Source organism: Somniosus microcephalus, chromosome 29 (assembly GCF_052327205.1).
Source record: "Somniosus microcephalus isolate GS21.2 chromosome 29, FLI_Smic_1.0, whole genome shotgun sequence".
NCBI classification, from domain to species: domain Eukaryota; kingdom Metazoa; phylum Chordata; class Chondrichthyes; order Squaliformes; family Somniosidae; genus Somniosus; species Somniosus microcephalus.
The window spans coordinates 41,989,156-42,005,540 of record NC_141015.1 but is presented as its reverse complement, the minus strand read 5'-3'; positions in this window follow the sequence as shown (position 1 = coordinate 42,005,540).

The following is a 16,385-nucleotide window of genomic DNA, read 5'->3' as shown; positions in this document are numbered from 1 at the left end:
TCTGAGTGAAGAAGTTTCTCCTCATCTCAGTTTTGAATGAGCAGCCCCTTATTTTACGATTATGCCCCCTAGTTCTAGTTTCACCCATCATTGGGAACATCCTCACCGCATCCACCCGATCAAGCCCCTTCACAATCTTATATGTTTCAATAAGATCGCCTCTCATTCTTCTGAACTCCAATGAGTAGAGTCCCAATCTACTCAACCTCTCCTCATATGACCACCCCCTCATCCCCGGGATTAACCGAGTGAACCTTCTTTGTACTGACTCGAGAGCAAGTATGTCTTTTCTTAAGTATGGACACCAAAACTGTATGCAGTATTCCAGGTGCGGCCTCACCAATACCTTGTACAACTGCAGCAATACCTCCCTGTTTTTATATTCCAACCCCCTAGCAATAAAAGCCAACATTCCATTGGCCTTCTTAATCACTTGCTGCACCTGCATACTAACTTTTTGAGTTTCGTGCACCAGGACCCCCAGATCCCTTTGTACTACAGTACTTTCCAGTTTCTTGCCATTAAGATAATAACTTGCTCTATGATTTTTCCTGCCAAAGTGCATAACCTCACACTTTCCAGTATTGTATTCCATCTGCCAAATCTCTGCCCACTTACTTAGCCTGTCTATGTCGTCGGCAAACTTGGATATGTTGCACTCGGTCCCTTCCTCCAAATCGTTAATATAGATTGTAAAGAGTTGGGGTCCCAGCACTGACCCCTGCAGAACACCACTAGTTACTGATTGCCAGCCCGAAAATGAACCATTTATCCTAACTCTTTGTTTTCTGTTAGATAGCCAATCTTCCACCCATGCCAGTATATTACCCCCAATCCCGTGATTTCTCATCTTGATCAGTAATCTTTTGTGTGGAACCTTGTCAAATGCCTTTTGGAAGTCCAAATACACTAGAACAAAGGAGGTTGAGGGGTAATTTGGTAGAGGAGTATAAGATTATGACAGGTTTGGATAGGCTAGACGGGGAAAGGCTGTTCCCACTAGCTGATGGTACAAGGACTAGGGGACACAGATTTAAGGTTTTGGGCAAGAGATACGGGGGGGATGTGAGGGAAAAAAATGTATGCAGTGAGTGGTGATGACCTGGAACTCTCTGCTGATGGAAGTGGTGGTAGTGGAGACTGTTAAGTCTGTGAATTATTTAGTTAATTAAGACACAGACTAATGAGTAACAATAAAAACAGGTCTTTACTGGTTGGAGGTAGGGACTATACTGAATACAAGATTACTGCACAGTGCTTATATACCGGTGTGTTCACCCCCGGTATTATGTCTACAGCAGCCTGAGAAAGTAGTACATCTCTTAAGGTGGAACAGGCTTAAGCTCTCTTAAGGTGGAACAGGTTACATACACAACACTCCTCCCTTCTTAGCTTTATAGTCATCCCCCCCATTTAACATAACGTAATAACATATATACATATATAACTTCATGTTTAACGTAACATATCACAGATTCAGTCTCTGCGGAAAACAGTTCACAGATTCAATCTCTGTGGTGTAGTCGGTTCACGTTACTCATTCAATAGTCCTTTCATGGATTTAACAGCTTGAACTTCCGAACTGATTTGGCTCCGTTCGGAGGGACCACGTGTGTGATCTGGTAGAGGTGATAATGGTTCAGATGGGTCATCTTCTGTTTTTACTTTTCCTTTTCTGCTTCTTGGAGACTCTCTGGGCTCCATTGTCAGCTGCCACAGCTGCCAGCTGCATGCGCAGTTCCTCCTTCTCTTCCTCCTGTTTCCGTCGTAGAGCCAGCTTCTCCCGATGTTCCGTAGACTTTTGGTGCTCCTCCATGATTTCTGCACTTTGGGAGTCGAAGTTACAAGCTGGGCAGGACAGGACATCGTAATATTCGGTGTCGTCCACCAGGTCATGGTAATATTCGGTGTCGTCCTGAGCTAGACCAGTGAGAGGGTCGTCTATTTCCTCCATACCCAGCTGGACGTTAGCCAGCTCTTGTTCCAAATCCAGACATCTTTCCTGAAGAGACTTCTTCATGTGTACCTCTGCATCCAGCTTTTTCTGGGCTTTCAGCAAGTCGTTTACTAGTGACCTCATTTGTGATTTTAATACTTCAACTTCCTTTGGAGATTGATTGATCGGACTATGCAATCCCTCTACCGGAGCAGCTGTTTCAGCGGTCTGTTGTTCTACATTGACGTGAGTCAGCGTACTTTTGGCATCCAATGGCTGCTCTGTTGCAGTCGTTTCAGTCTGTGTCGTCACATCAGCCATCTCAATGACTTTTGAGAGCTCCGAACCCTTTTCCTTTGAAGATCGCAGCTCGTGTTCAAGTTTTTCCCATTTCAGAGTCTTGTCCCTCAGCATATGAAGGAGTTGGCTGACCGTTAACTCTTCTGACACCAGATTATGGCACGCACCTTCAGAACCTGAATCAGCTTTGATTCGTTCGGCCTCCTCGCGCAGATGGTTGGTGTGCTCCTGCTCCATTTTCTCCATCAGTTGCTTCTGTTGACTTTCCAGATTCTCCCACTCTGTAACAAAGAACTTTTTTATTTCATTCATCGCTTGCTCAAAACGGTGAATCATTTGTTCTAATTGCTGTTGTAGTTTGAAATGGAGTTGAGTTCGAGCCCAGTGTCCCTCAAAAATGTGCATATCAGTAGACTTGACAGACTCAGAATTCTCTGTTAAACTATGTTGTTGTTGCTCAGTGGAATTCTGTGCTGAAACTTTGTCTTTTGCACATGGGTTGGTCTTACCATCATCAGTTCTAGAGTCTGGGCTGATTATCTGCACCGAGTTCTCACTCTTTATGGCTTTTAGCGAATGCCAGTCCATATTTATGTTTCTAAACCACTCCCGGCCTAGTAGTGGTGGACCTCCCTCCGGTAGCACATATAAGTCCATTATTTGACTTCCTTCGCCCTTGTTGGCCACTGCAACCTTTATTGTCCCGATGGGGTACACTCTCTGCCCCGTGTAGGTTGTCAATATAATCTCTGTATCCTGTAGGGGAATATGTTGGAATAACCTTCTGTAATCTTTCTTATTCATGACCGACAATGCCGATCCAGTGTCCAATTCCATTTTTACTTGAACTCCTTCTATCTGAAGAGTAACCCAAATTGTCTGGAGGTCTGCACCCTTACCAACGTTGAGTACCCTTAAGCTAGCCAGTTCAATACTGCTTGCGTCTGAATCGGACTCCTGTTCGGCCACCTTGTGTACCTTTGCGTATTTCCCTTGCGGTGACTTCTTGTTGCTGGTCTTCTTCGCTGACCTGCATACTCTAGCTATATGTCCAAGCCTACCACAAGTTCTACATTCTTGGTTTTTAAACCAACACTGGTTCTGATCATGCGTTGTCTTTCCACAACGATAACATTTGCCAGAACTCACACCCAATTTGTGTGCACTGAGCTCCGGTGACCGTAGCTGCATTACTGCCGTGCCTCTCGCTGCAGCTTCGTGTGCTGCTGCCATAGTGACCGCCTTCTCAAGCGTCAGCTCATTCTCCTCGAGCAGTCGCTTTTGTGTATCTTGCTTAAGTAAACCACACACAAATTTGTCTCGTAGTGCATCTGTCAGTCCCGTTCCAAACTGACAATATTTCGCTAATTTACGCAATTCCAGCAAATATTCAGCATTGCTTCCATGCTGTAGCTGCCTTCTGTCGTAAAATTTAAATCGTTCCGCTAGCATCAGCGGCGTGGGGTTTAGATGATCTTTCAGGACAGTAACAATCTCATCGAACGTCTTATCCGCCGGTTCATCTGGTGATAACAGGTGTTTCAATTGCCCGTATGTCTTCGCACCCATTAAATTTAATAATGTTAGAGCTTTATCTTGGTCACGAATTTTATTGGCCTTACAATAATTTTTTACTCTTTCAACATATATGGCCCAATCTTCGAGGTCACTATCAAAGGTGCTAATATTCCCGTGTTTAGGCATTGTAGATTTGCAATTTCTCAGATTTTATTTTCTTTACTTGTTATCAAAGATGGCGGCTTCCCGCTCTTGCCATCGTCCTCCGCCCACAAAATGGCGGTTTTCCCGCGCTTGGCGGTCTTCACCCGTCCCCCGACGCCGTCTCCCTTCAGCCCCCGAGTGCGGCCCTTATCTTCGCTGCGATCGCCCGAGTGCGGCCCTTATCAGCGGATGCGATCGATGGCCCGGCTGCGCCTCGCACTTGAAAGCGGCCCGGCCCTTATCAGTGCTTGCGATCGATGGCCCGGCTGCGCCTCGCACTCCAAAGCCCTTATCTCCCGATCGTGATCGATGGCCCGCGCTGTGCACCGCGGCTCTCGCGCCTTCAATTTCTGCAGCCGCTGCCCTTTCAGCCCGAGTGCGGCCCTTATCGGTGGTTGCGATCAATGGCCCGGCTGCGCCCCTCACTTCAAAGCGGCCCGGCCCTTATCTGCCGATCGCTATCGCCCTGTACCTCTGTCTTCCCCCAGCCCTGTCTTCTACTCCGGTTCACAAGCTGATGGAGGCTTGAGGGTCCTAATGCCTGTCGCTTCCAGTGGGGTGGTGTGATTTGAAACCTCTCTTCAACCGCCGTGGAATAACTGCCGCAGGGTAAGAACCTGACTTGTCGCCAGTGTTAAGTCTGTGAATTATTTAGTTAATTAAGACACAGACTAATGAGTAACAATAAAACAGGTCTTTACTAGTTGGAGGTAGGGACTACACTGAATACAAGATTACTGCACAGTGCTTATATACCGGTGTGTTCACCCCCGGTATTACGTCTACAGCAGCCTGAGAAAGTAGTACATCTCTTAAGGTGGAACAGGCTTAAGCTCTCTTAAGGTGGAACAGGTTACATACACAACAGAGACACTCAATGTTTTCAAGGGGAGACTGGAGACTTGAGGGAAATAAACTTGCAGGGCTACAGGGATAGAGTGGGGGAATGGGACTGACTGGATTGCTCTACAGAGAGCCAGCACGAACTTGATGGGCCAAAAGGTCTCCTTCTGTGCTGTTATGACTCTATGGCCTAGAAATTCGGTGGCGCCCCACTTGGGGCACCAGTCTCGCCAAGGCGCCGGAAGTACTGCCCTGGAAGGAGTCGCGAGCGCCCGCCGGAAATTCAGTTTGAATACCCCAAACGGAAGCACGGCGCTACTCGAGGTGCCCCGCCTCCGTCTTGGGGCGCTGCAACTGAAGTTCGCAGCACAACGTGCCGCAGCGCCACACGCTGCGGCACGGCGCGCTGCAGTACTGCAGGCCTTCCTCCCTTTCTTAAAGGGGAGGGGCCTGCTGCAGCGTGATCTAAGATCGCGAGTGCCGGCAAAAGAGCCTGGCACCAAGGAGAAGTGCCAGGCTCTTGGGAGACAACCGGCACAACGCGGGGGGGTGGGGGCTCAGGAGGCCGGGGACGGCTGCGCAAAGAGGTGCTGGCAGGTGGCCAGCAAAAAAAATGGCTGCCCCGCACCTCAGCGCCTCTACTGCCGCAGGTAGGCCCCCCTGAACCGGTCGCAAATTGCGACCGGCGTTACAGCAGGGGGCACTACCAAATTTTGTGATCGGGGCGGTAGCGGGGCGCTGCGCACACCGATGACGTCATCGGTGGCGGCGCAGCGCTAACGGCTAGCACCGCCATTAGCGCCCCGCTAAATTTCACGGGAGGCGTGGCCAGTGGCGCTAAACCCACTAAGTGCCCTCTTTGGGAGCTAACTGGTGGCGCAGCCCACCAAATTTCTAGGCCTATGGCTCTAATAAAAGTAATATTAGATACATCATATTAGATTTTTTTAAAATGTTGCCAGGGTGAGTCTCAGCCAGAACTGCAAAAGTGATTCCGTTCCAGAATGTGGAGCTCCACAGGTAGGTGAATGGAACTCCCACCTGATATCCATGGACAATATGAAGACTTAAAAAAAAGTAGAATCCACTATTTTAGCAGCATGCATCATGAAGTGCTCCCCATGGATAATTCAAGAAGTCACATAGCGCTAATAATTCCTCGGCTATTGGTGGAGATTCCAATATCAAGGCTGAAATTGTGCCTAATTATTCTATGCAACAATAGATCCAGTGTTCTGAAGCATTCCCAAAGAGGCTGAGTATGGCTAGCAGGCCCAGTAGAATTATGCAGCAGTATATTAAAACTGTCTAGGTATGGTAATAACATTTCAAGAGTGAATGCTGACACTGGGGGAAAAACTTGAGAGATGAAAACATATAATCTTCTATTTTACAGGCACCACAAACCGTCCCCGCCGGACGACGACTGGATTTGTGCAGAGTAAACAAGGCGGAAAGCCACCTGTGATTAAACCCCAAGACTGAAAGTGATACTGTGCGCAAATATCAAAGGAAAATGGTGAACGGTAAATGTGAAGTCCTGATGGGATTTTCTTGACTACAGATACTCTCTTCTCTTAGACAGTCCCTCAGAACTTGCTTCCATATTAAAAGTGAGTTCTCAGGTGACTGATGAGTCCAATGTGGGACCTACAGTCTCTGTCACAGGTGGGGCAGACGGTGGTTGAAGGGGCGGGTGGGTGGGGTGCTTGGGTTGACGTGTGCCCCTTGCGCTGCCTGCGCTTGGCTTCCGTTTGCTCCTGGCGAAGAGACTCGAGGTGTTCGGCGCCTTCCCGGATGCTTCTCCTCCACTTTGTGCGGTCTTGGGCCAGGGATTTCCAGGTGTCGGTGGGGATGTTACACTTTTTCAAGGAGGCTTTGAGGGTGTCCTTGAAGCGTTTCCTCTGCCCACCTGGGGCTCTCTTGCCGTGCCGGAGCTCCAAGTAGAGCGCTTGTTTTGGGAGTCTCGTATCGGGCATGCGGACCAACATTCCCTGTAATTTTTCTTTCGGGTGCACGGCCCCTTTAAGTGGCTGCGTGGCCCGTTCAAATGTTCGCGCAGCGCGCAGTTATTCCCATTTAAAAAGCTGGCGAGCAGCCTGCGCGGGAGCTCCAGGCTGCTGCGCGGACGCACGGGGTGCGCAGCTTAACGGGATCATTGGGTACTGACATGAATCAGTCATTCATGAAAGAAAGACTTATCAAATAATACTAAGCGGCCTGCGGGTGGCGCTGTCCAGGGAGAGTATAAATACTTGGGCACGGGCCCAGCTTATGCAGGACATTCTTAACAGGAACTAGTGAAGGACACAACTAGACCTCCATGTTGTAAAACAGTTGATTAAAGCTTTGTTTAACGCTTAGACCAAGTGCCGAGTAGTTTTCTTACGTCAGGTACGTAGTCGAGCGGTACCGGACCAGCAATCCAAGGGGTTCTGAGTTCAAATTGCACCAACGTACATTGGGAATTGAGGTCAGCATATCTGGTGATCTGTGGGCTGGCACCAGATTAAGTAGCAATGTAACGATTCAGTGCCCTACTGAAGGATACTGCCCGATGGACGAGATGTTAAACCATGGCTCTTTCTGCCTGTGATTCAGGTGGATATTAAAGATCTATGGCAATTTTGAAAAAGAGCAATAAGATGCAATTCTTGGATTGGAGTATGTAGGCTAGACCAGGTAGGGGTGGCAGATTCCCTGACAGACATTACTGAACATTTCAAAAAGAAATCTGTGAAGTTATTAATAATTCTATTAATAATTATAAGGGAGACCTGATGGTGCTGCACACTGCCACATAAAGAAAGACTTGCATTTCTATAGCGCCTTTCACGACCACTGGACGTCCCAAAGTGCTTTACAGCCAATGAAGTACTTTTTTGAAGTTGCAATGTGGGAAACACAGCAGCCAATTGCACACAGCAAGCTCCCACAAACAACAATGTGATAATGTTTTTAGTGATGTTGATTGAGGGATAAATATTGGCCAGGACACTGGGGAGAACTCACCTGCTCTTCTTCAAAGAAATAGATGTTTTACATGAGAGAGCAGACGGGGCCTCAGTTTAACATCTCGTCAAGAAAGGTGGCACCTACCGACAGTGCGGCTCTCCCTCGGTACTGTACTGGGAGTGTCAGCCTAGATATTTGTGCTCAAGTCTCTGGAGTGGGACTATGAACCAGAGGTGAGGGTGCTGCCCACTGAGACACAGCTGACGTGTGGAATGATTTGATGATAGTGGACGAGAACTTAACTCCTTCATCTGAAATTACTCTGCTAATCCATTTAAAAGAAATGGGTTAATGCCAGTGTCAAAATAATGAGCAGGGGAAATATCACTAAGTGTTCAGCCGCTAATTTGAGTGACCAACATTTTTAGACCGGAATGATTATGCTTGGCGGCAATTAAAGACTCAGTATTGCAATCACATTTATTAAGGATTTAGCAACAGAGTCAATATACACTGGTACAACATAATGGCTACCTAATCTGTTCGGATCAAAGGTGAAGAGTGTGATGAAATATTCCATTCATCACTCATCAGTATTTCTCTGCCTGTGACTGTGGTTGGTTTCAGTTTCATTTCCATTGTATTGTACTGTGTGTAGGGCTCCGCCCATACCTGGCTCCTATGTAAGCTGGCCCAGCCTGCAGCACATCCAGTACGGCAGACCTCTGGATGGAAGATACATTCTCCTCTGTGTGTTACCTTCTAAGTCAATAAAAGCCTTGTTTTGTTTCGCTAACATCGAGTCTCGGATTTATTGAGGCACATCAATTTTATTGACTTAATTTTCAACACAATGGATCAACCCTTGAAACCCAAACGTTTGGATTTGGACCAGCATGCTTCGGACGCATCGGCACGCTTCGGACACTGGTTTATGTGTATGGAATTCTTCCTGGACAATTCCGCAGCCGTCAAAGACGCTACGGACGCTGCGAGTATGAAACTCGGAATTCTGCGGAATTGGGTAAGCCACCGGGTTTACCCCCTCATCCAAGACGCCGACACATACCCGGCCGCCTGCGACATCTTAAAGGCGCATTACCAGCAGCCTACGAATGAGGTGTATGCTAGGCATCTGCTCACTACTCGCGCACAGCGACCTGGGGAATCGGTGGAGGAGTTCCTAGGCACCCTGAAAACGCTTGGCAAAGACGTAAAAGCCGCAGTGTACACTGACGAGCTTGTTCGCGATGCCTTTATCACAGGCCTCAGCTCCACTTACATCCGGCAGAGACTGCTGGAAAAAACGGGATTGGACCTGAAACATGCTGCGGACACAGCACGATCCCTGGATGTGGCCCAGAGAAACTCGGACGCCTACTCTTCAGCCCGCGCCGTCCACGTCGCCACGTGTGCACCAAGGGCGCCGCCATCTTGGAAGGCATCTTCCCCGCCCGGCAGCCCGACACCGTCGGGGCCCCGCTCTCCCCCCAGAAGCCCTACGACAGCCGCGACGCGTCAGGGACCCAACTGCTACTTCTGCGGGCAGCCGAAGCACACCAGAAACCTGTGCCCGGCGAAAGGCACCACCTGCTTTAAGTGCGGTAAGAAGGGGCACTTCGGGAAGGTGTGCAGAGGGAACCCCGCCGGAAAACCCGCCACCGCCGCGTGTGCGCCGTGGGAGCGGCCATCTTGGATGCCATCTTGCCCGACCTCGTGGGGTCCGCCATCTTGTGAGCAGACAGCGTGGACGCCATCTTGTCTCGATCAGGGCCCTACAGTGGCATCGGTCACAGTGGACCAGACCAGGCCGCACCCGCTATCCAAATCAATGGTGGACATCGAGGTAAACGGGTGCAGGGTTAAATGTTTAATTGACAGTGGAAGCACGGAGAGTTTTATCCACCCTGAACTGGTACAACAACTCTCCCTAAAGGTGGTCCCTACTCGGGGCACCATCTCTATGGCTGATAAAACCCAGACATCGACCATTATGGGTTACTGCACGGTACAATTGTCCGTTAACGGAACTGTATACGACAATTTTAAAGTATTAATCATGAAGAATCTATGTGCGAGCGTGATCTTGGGCCTGGATTTCCAGTGCTACCACCAAAGCATCACACTCAATTACGGTGGGTCCCAGCCGTCCCTCACAGTGTGCGGTCTGGCTACCCTGAAGGTAAAGCCGCCTTCGCTATTCGCGAACCTTACCCCTAACTGCCGGCCAATAGCGACCAAAAGCAGGAGGTACAGCTGGGAGGACAGGCGGTTTATCGCGACCGAGGTAGACAGGCTCCTGAAAGAGCGCATTATTGAACGCAGCAATAGCCCGTGGCGCGCCCAAGTGGTGGTGGTAAGGGGTAGCGAGAAGAAACGGATGGTGATCGACTATAGCCAAACGATCAACAGGTACACCCAACTAGACGCCTACCCGCTACCCCGCATATCAGAAATGGTGAACCAAATCGCCCAATACCGGGTGTTCTCCACCATCGACCTCAAGTCAGCGTACCACCAGCTCCCTATCAGACCAGAGGACCGCCCGTACACCGCCTTCGAGGCGAACGGACGCCTCTACCAATTCCTCAGAGTCCCCTTTGGGGTGACGAATGGGGTCTCGGTCTTCTAGAGGGAGATGGACCGCATGGTCGATGACCACCACTTGCAGGCAACCTTCCCCTACCTCGACAACGTCGCCATCTGCAGTCACAACCAGCAGGATCACGACTCGAGCCTCGAGAGGTTCCTGAAAACCGCACAAAAACTCAACCTCACCTACAACGAGGACAAGTGCGTTTACAACACCACGCGCCTCTGCATGCTAGGCAGCGTGGTGGAGAATGGGGAAATCGGACCAGACCCCGACCGATTGCGCCCCCTACGGGAGCTGCCCCTGCCCAACACTCCCAAAGCCCTGAAAAGGTGCCTGGGGTTATTTTCTTATTATTCCCAATAGGTCCCCAACTACTCCGACAAAGCCCGCCCCCTCTTGAAAGCATCCTCTTTTCCGCTCTCTGCTGAGGCCCATGCCGCCTTCAAAAGCATTAAGCAGGATATTGAGTGGGCCACACTACAGGCAGTGGACGAGAACACTCCCTTTCAAGTGGAAAGTGATGCCTCTGACATTGCCTTGGCGGCCACCCTCAACCAGGCGGGGCGGCCCGTAGCTTTCTTCTCGAGGCCCCTCCAAGGGCCCGAGATCAGACACTCCTCCGTAGAAAAGGAGGCCCAAGCCATCGTGGAGGCAGTGCGCCACTGGCGCCACTACCTAGCCGGCAAACGCTTCACCCTACTTACCGACCAGCGGTCGGTAGCGTTTATGTTCAATAATAAACAGAGGGGGAAGATTAAAAATGATAAGATTCTTAGGTGGTGGATCGAGCTCTCCACCTTCGATTATGACACCATTTACCGGCCAGGAGCCCTTAACGAATCCCCCGACGCCCTCTCACGAGGGATGTGTGCCAGTGCCACCGGGGATCGGCTACAGACCCTCCACAATGACCTCTGCCACCCAGGGGTCACGCGGCTGTTCCACTTCATAAAGTCCCGCAACTTACCCTACTCGATTGAGGAAGTTCGGTCCCTGACCAGGAACTGTCGCACTTGTGCTGAGTGCAAGCCTCGGTTCTACCGCCCAGATAGAGCCCACTTAATCAAAGCTGCACGGCCCTTTGAGCGGCTCAGCTTAGATTTCAAGGGCCCCCTCCCGTCCGTCGACCGCAATGTTTACTTCCTGAACATTGTGGATGAATACTCTCGTTTCCCATTCGCCTTCCCCTGCCCAGACATGACCAGCGCCACGGTCATTAAATGCCTCAACAGCCTGTTCTGCCTGTTCGGTATGCCGAGCTACATCCATACGGATAGGGGGGCGTCCTTCATGAGTGAAGAGCTACGCCAGTACATGCTGTCCAGGGGGATCGCCACGAGCCGTACCACCAGCTACAACCCCCGGGGTAACGGTCACGTGGAGCGAGAGAACGGGACAGTATGGAAAGCAGTCACTCTAGCTCTAAGGACCAAAGGCCTCCCTATCTCCCGCTGGCAGGAAGTCCTCCCAGATGTGCTCCATTCGATACGGTCGCTATTGTGTACTGCCACTCATGCCATGCCTCACGAGCGAATGTTTGTCTTTCCCCGGAAATCCACCTCAGGCGTATCCATGCCGTCATGGCTCTCCACCCCAGGTCCGGTATTCGTGCGAAGGCATGTGAGGGGCCACAAGACGGACCCTCTCGTGGAGTCAGTGCACCTACTCCACGCCAACCCCCAATACACGTATGTCCGGCACGCCGACGGAAGGGAGGACACCGTGTCCATAAAAGACGTCGCCCCAGCCGGTAACGACAACAACCACGACAACAGCAGCAACAACGACCACAGCAACTCTTACCCACCCACTACTCTTTCATCACCCCCGGAAGAACATCGACCAACGGTACCCCCACCAACTACCCCTTCAACAACCCTGGCGGCACCCCCGGCAGAGACCCAGGAGGCCACCGGGGACACCCAGCCGACACCCGCGGCACCACAACAGCCACGTCGGTCGCAGAGGACTATCAAACCCCCGAACAGACTAAATCTATAGAAGGGGTGAATGTGATGAAATATTCCATTCATCACTCATCAGTATTTCTCTGCCTGTGACTGTGGTTGGTTTCAGTTTCATTTCCATTGTATTGTACTGTGTGTAGGGCTCCGCCCATACCTGGCTCCTATGTAAGCTGGCCCAGCCTGCAGCACATCCAGTACGGCAGACCTCTGGATGGAAGATACATTCTCCTCTGTGTGTTACCTTCTAAGTCAATAAAAGCCTTGTTTTGTTTCGCTAACATCGAGTCTCGGATTTATTGAGGCACATCAAAGAGGCAAACAAACAGCAATCATTTATTATTGAATACGAATTAATAATTGTAATTACACTGTTGTTTTGGCATTGGTATGAGGCAAATTGCAGTCACAAGTATGTCTACCATCAGATCCCAGCCTACTCCTGAGGGGATCGTCCTTGAACAGGTAATCCCACGCCGTTTGGGCTCGACACTGTACAGTTTAGAACTCCAGTGATGTGGCAAGTCGGACTTAAAAAACAAGTCCTCGCTGGCTCCATTGGTCAGCAGGTAGCGCTCTCGCCTCTGAGTCAGAAGGTCATGGGTTTAACTCCCACTCTAGAGATGTGAGCACAAAATCTAAGCTGGCACTTCAGTGCAGTATTGAGGGAGTGCTGCACAGTTGGAGGCGCGTCTTTGGGATGAGACATTAAACGCATTTGCCCTTTCAGGTGGACGTAAAAGATCCCACAGCAGTTTTCGAAGAAGAGCAGGGGAGTTCTCCCCCGTGTCCTGGGGCCAATATTTATCCCTCAACCAACATCATAAAAAACAGATGATCCGGTCATTATCACCTTGCTGTTTGTGGGACCTTGCTGTGCACAAATTGACTGCCGCGTTTCTTACATTACAACACTAACCACACTTTAACATCGAAACATAGAAACATAGAAGATAGGAGCAGGAGTAGGCCATTCGGCCCCTCGAGCCTGCTCCGCCATTTAATGAGATCATGGCTGATCATCCAAATTCAGTACCCTGTCCCTGCTTTCTCTCCATATCCCTTGATCCCTTTAGCCTTAAGAAATGTATCTAACTCCTTCTTGAATATATTTAATGAATTGGCCTCAACTGCCTTCTGTGGCAGAGAATTCCACAGGTTCACCACTCTCTGGGTGAAGAAATTCCTCCTCATCTCAGTCCTAAATGGCTTACCCCTTATCCTTAGACTGTGACCCCTGGTTCTGGACTCCCCCGCCATTGGGAACATCCTTCCTGCATCTAGTCTGTCTAGTCCTGTTAGAGTTCTATAAGTTTCAATGAGATCCCCTCTCATTCTTCTAAACTCTAGCGAATATAAGCTTTGAAAGTACTTCATTGGGTGTAAAGCGCTTTGTGATGTCCTGAGGTCATGACAGGCGCTATGTAGATGCAAGTTCTTTCTTTTTACCTGGACGGTTTACAAAGTGAAGCAGAGTCCTTTTAATGTTTTGGGAGCATGGACACACACCTCTGCTCTCAAAATATTCCAAACCGTCATCTGCGGATCAGTGTTCATGTGTGTAAACAGCCATGCACAGCCTGCAGTATAGCTCCAGTGCTGCCAGCTTTGAACCATTGGCATTGTAGAACCTTGCAGCCTGGATTATGAACAATGTCCATCACTCACTCACTCACACACGCGTATTAAACAAACCTCACACAGGCCAGAAGAAAAGATCAGGACGATAAAGATGTCACTTCAGTCACTGATGCCCTATGACCTTTGTTACTCTCTCTGTCCCTTCCTGACCCACTCTGCTTATTTTTACCCAAAACTCTGCTCTGCTCTAGAGCCTTGACATTTCTCTCGCTGCTTTTAAATGTACTCTTTCCTGAATCCTCCCACTCCCCCTTCATTAGTTTAAAGCCCTGTCTACTGCCCTAGTTATTCGATTCACCAGGAGACTGGTTCCAGCCCGGTTTAAGTGGAGCCTGTCCCAATGGAACAGCTCCCTCTTTCCCCAGTATTGGTGCCAGTGCCCCATGAAGCAAAACCCCTGCCTCCCACACCACTCTTTGAGCCACGCATTTAACCTTCTAATCTGCTTATCCATATGCTAATTGGCACGTGGCTCAGGTAACAATTCAGAAATTATTACCTTTGAGGTTCTGCTTTTTAATTTGGACACCAGCTCCTTAAACTCCCTCAGCAGAACCTAATTTCTCATTCTACCTATGTTGTTGGTTTCTACGTGGACCACGACAACTGGATCCTCCCCTTCCCACTTCTAATTCTCTCCAGCCGCGGGGAGATGTCTTTAACCCTGGCACCGGGCAGGCAACACAACCTTCGGAACTCCCAGTTGCGGCTGCAGAGAACGGTACCTATCTCTCTGATTATACTGTCCCCTACCACAACTATATTCCCTTTCACTCCCCCCACTTGAATGGCCTCCTGCACCATGGTACCATGGTCAGCTTGCTCATCCATCCTGCAGACTTTTTCCTCATCCATACAGGCAGCAAGAACCTTATATCTGTTGGACAAGGGCAAAGACTGAGGCTCCTCCAGCACTGCACCTGGGCTCCCCTTACCTGCCTGAGTTGTAGTCACACCTGTTAAGTCTGTGTGTTCTAGTTGTATTTAAGATTAATTACTGACACAGACTACAAGAATAACGTTTCAACAGGTCTTTACTAGTTGGAGGCCAGGGCTATACTAACAGCAATATCACTACACAGTACTTATATACCGGTGGTCACCACCGGTATTACGTATACAGCAGCCAGAGAAAGTAGTACATCTCTTAAGGTGGAACAGGCTTAAATTCTCTTAAGGTGGAACAGGTTACATACACCACAATCCTCCCTTTTTAGCTTAACAGTCATATCCCCATTTAACATAACATAATAACATATATACATATATATAACTTCAGGTATAAACAGTTCAAAGGTGCAGTCTCTCAGGCGGCCTTCTGATTTGGGTTGGATAACGCCTTTCAGTGGTCTCTGATTCTTGTTGCTGAGGTGACTCCTCTAGTTGGTTTCCTATGTATTGGACGTCATCATCAGGTACATTCCCTGCCGAGGTAGATGCTTCAAGTTCATTAACGTCTTCCACAGTTGTCTCTGTCGCAACCATGGGTTCGACCCTTGCTCTCGATTCTACCAGTTGATCCGCATGACGCCTTATCACATTGTTACCAATATCTACTGTGTACATCAGAGGTCCTTGTCTGGCCCGAATTGTTCCGGACTGCCATTTTTCGTTTCCATAGTCCCTTGCCAACACTGGTTGTCCTACGTCGAAACTTCGAGTGGTCTTGTTATTAATATGCCGGAACTGTTTGTTTTCCACTTCCCTCCACACATTTGGTTTTAACAAGTCCAACCTGGACCGCAACCTCCGGTTATAAAACATCATGGCAGGACTTTGGTTAGTTACTGCATGAGCGGCGTTTCGATATGCCATTAGGAAATTGTCCACCTTGTGTTGTAGTGGAATCTGATCATCGTTCATGGCCTTTATTGCCTTTTTGAATGTTTGGACAAATCTCTCGGCCAACCCGTTTGTCGCCGGATGATATGGGGTAGAGGTATAATGTTTCACCCCATTCTTCTTTAAGAATTTTTGGAATTCTTCCGACACGAACTGTAGTCCGTTGTCCAAACATATCTGTTCTGGCAATCCGTTCCTTGCGAATATTGTTCTTAACACCGCAATTGTCTTTTCTGAAGTAGTGGTATTCATCTTGATCACTTCTGGCCATTTGGAATGTGCGTCCACCGCAATTAGGAACATGGAGTCCATGAATGGACCAGCAAAGTCAATATGTACGCGTTGCCATGGGGCTGAAGGCCATTCCCATGGGTGTAGCGGTGCGATCGGAGGTGCATTTTGCACTTTTTGGCACCCAGCGCAGCTTTTTGTCAACTCCTCTATCTGTTGGTCAATACCCGGCCACCATACATAAGCCCTAGCAAGACTTTTCATCTTAACTCCCCCCAGATGACCTTCATGCAGTTCCTTTAAAACTCTTTCCCTTAACTTGGGTGGAATAATCACTCTTGTCCCGTACATCAAA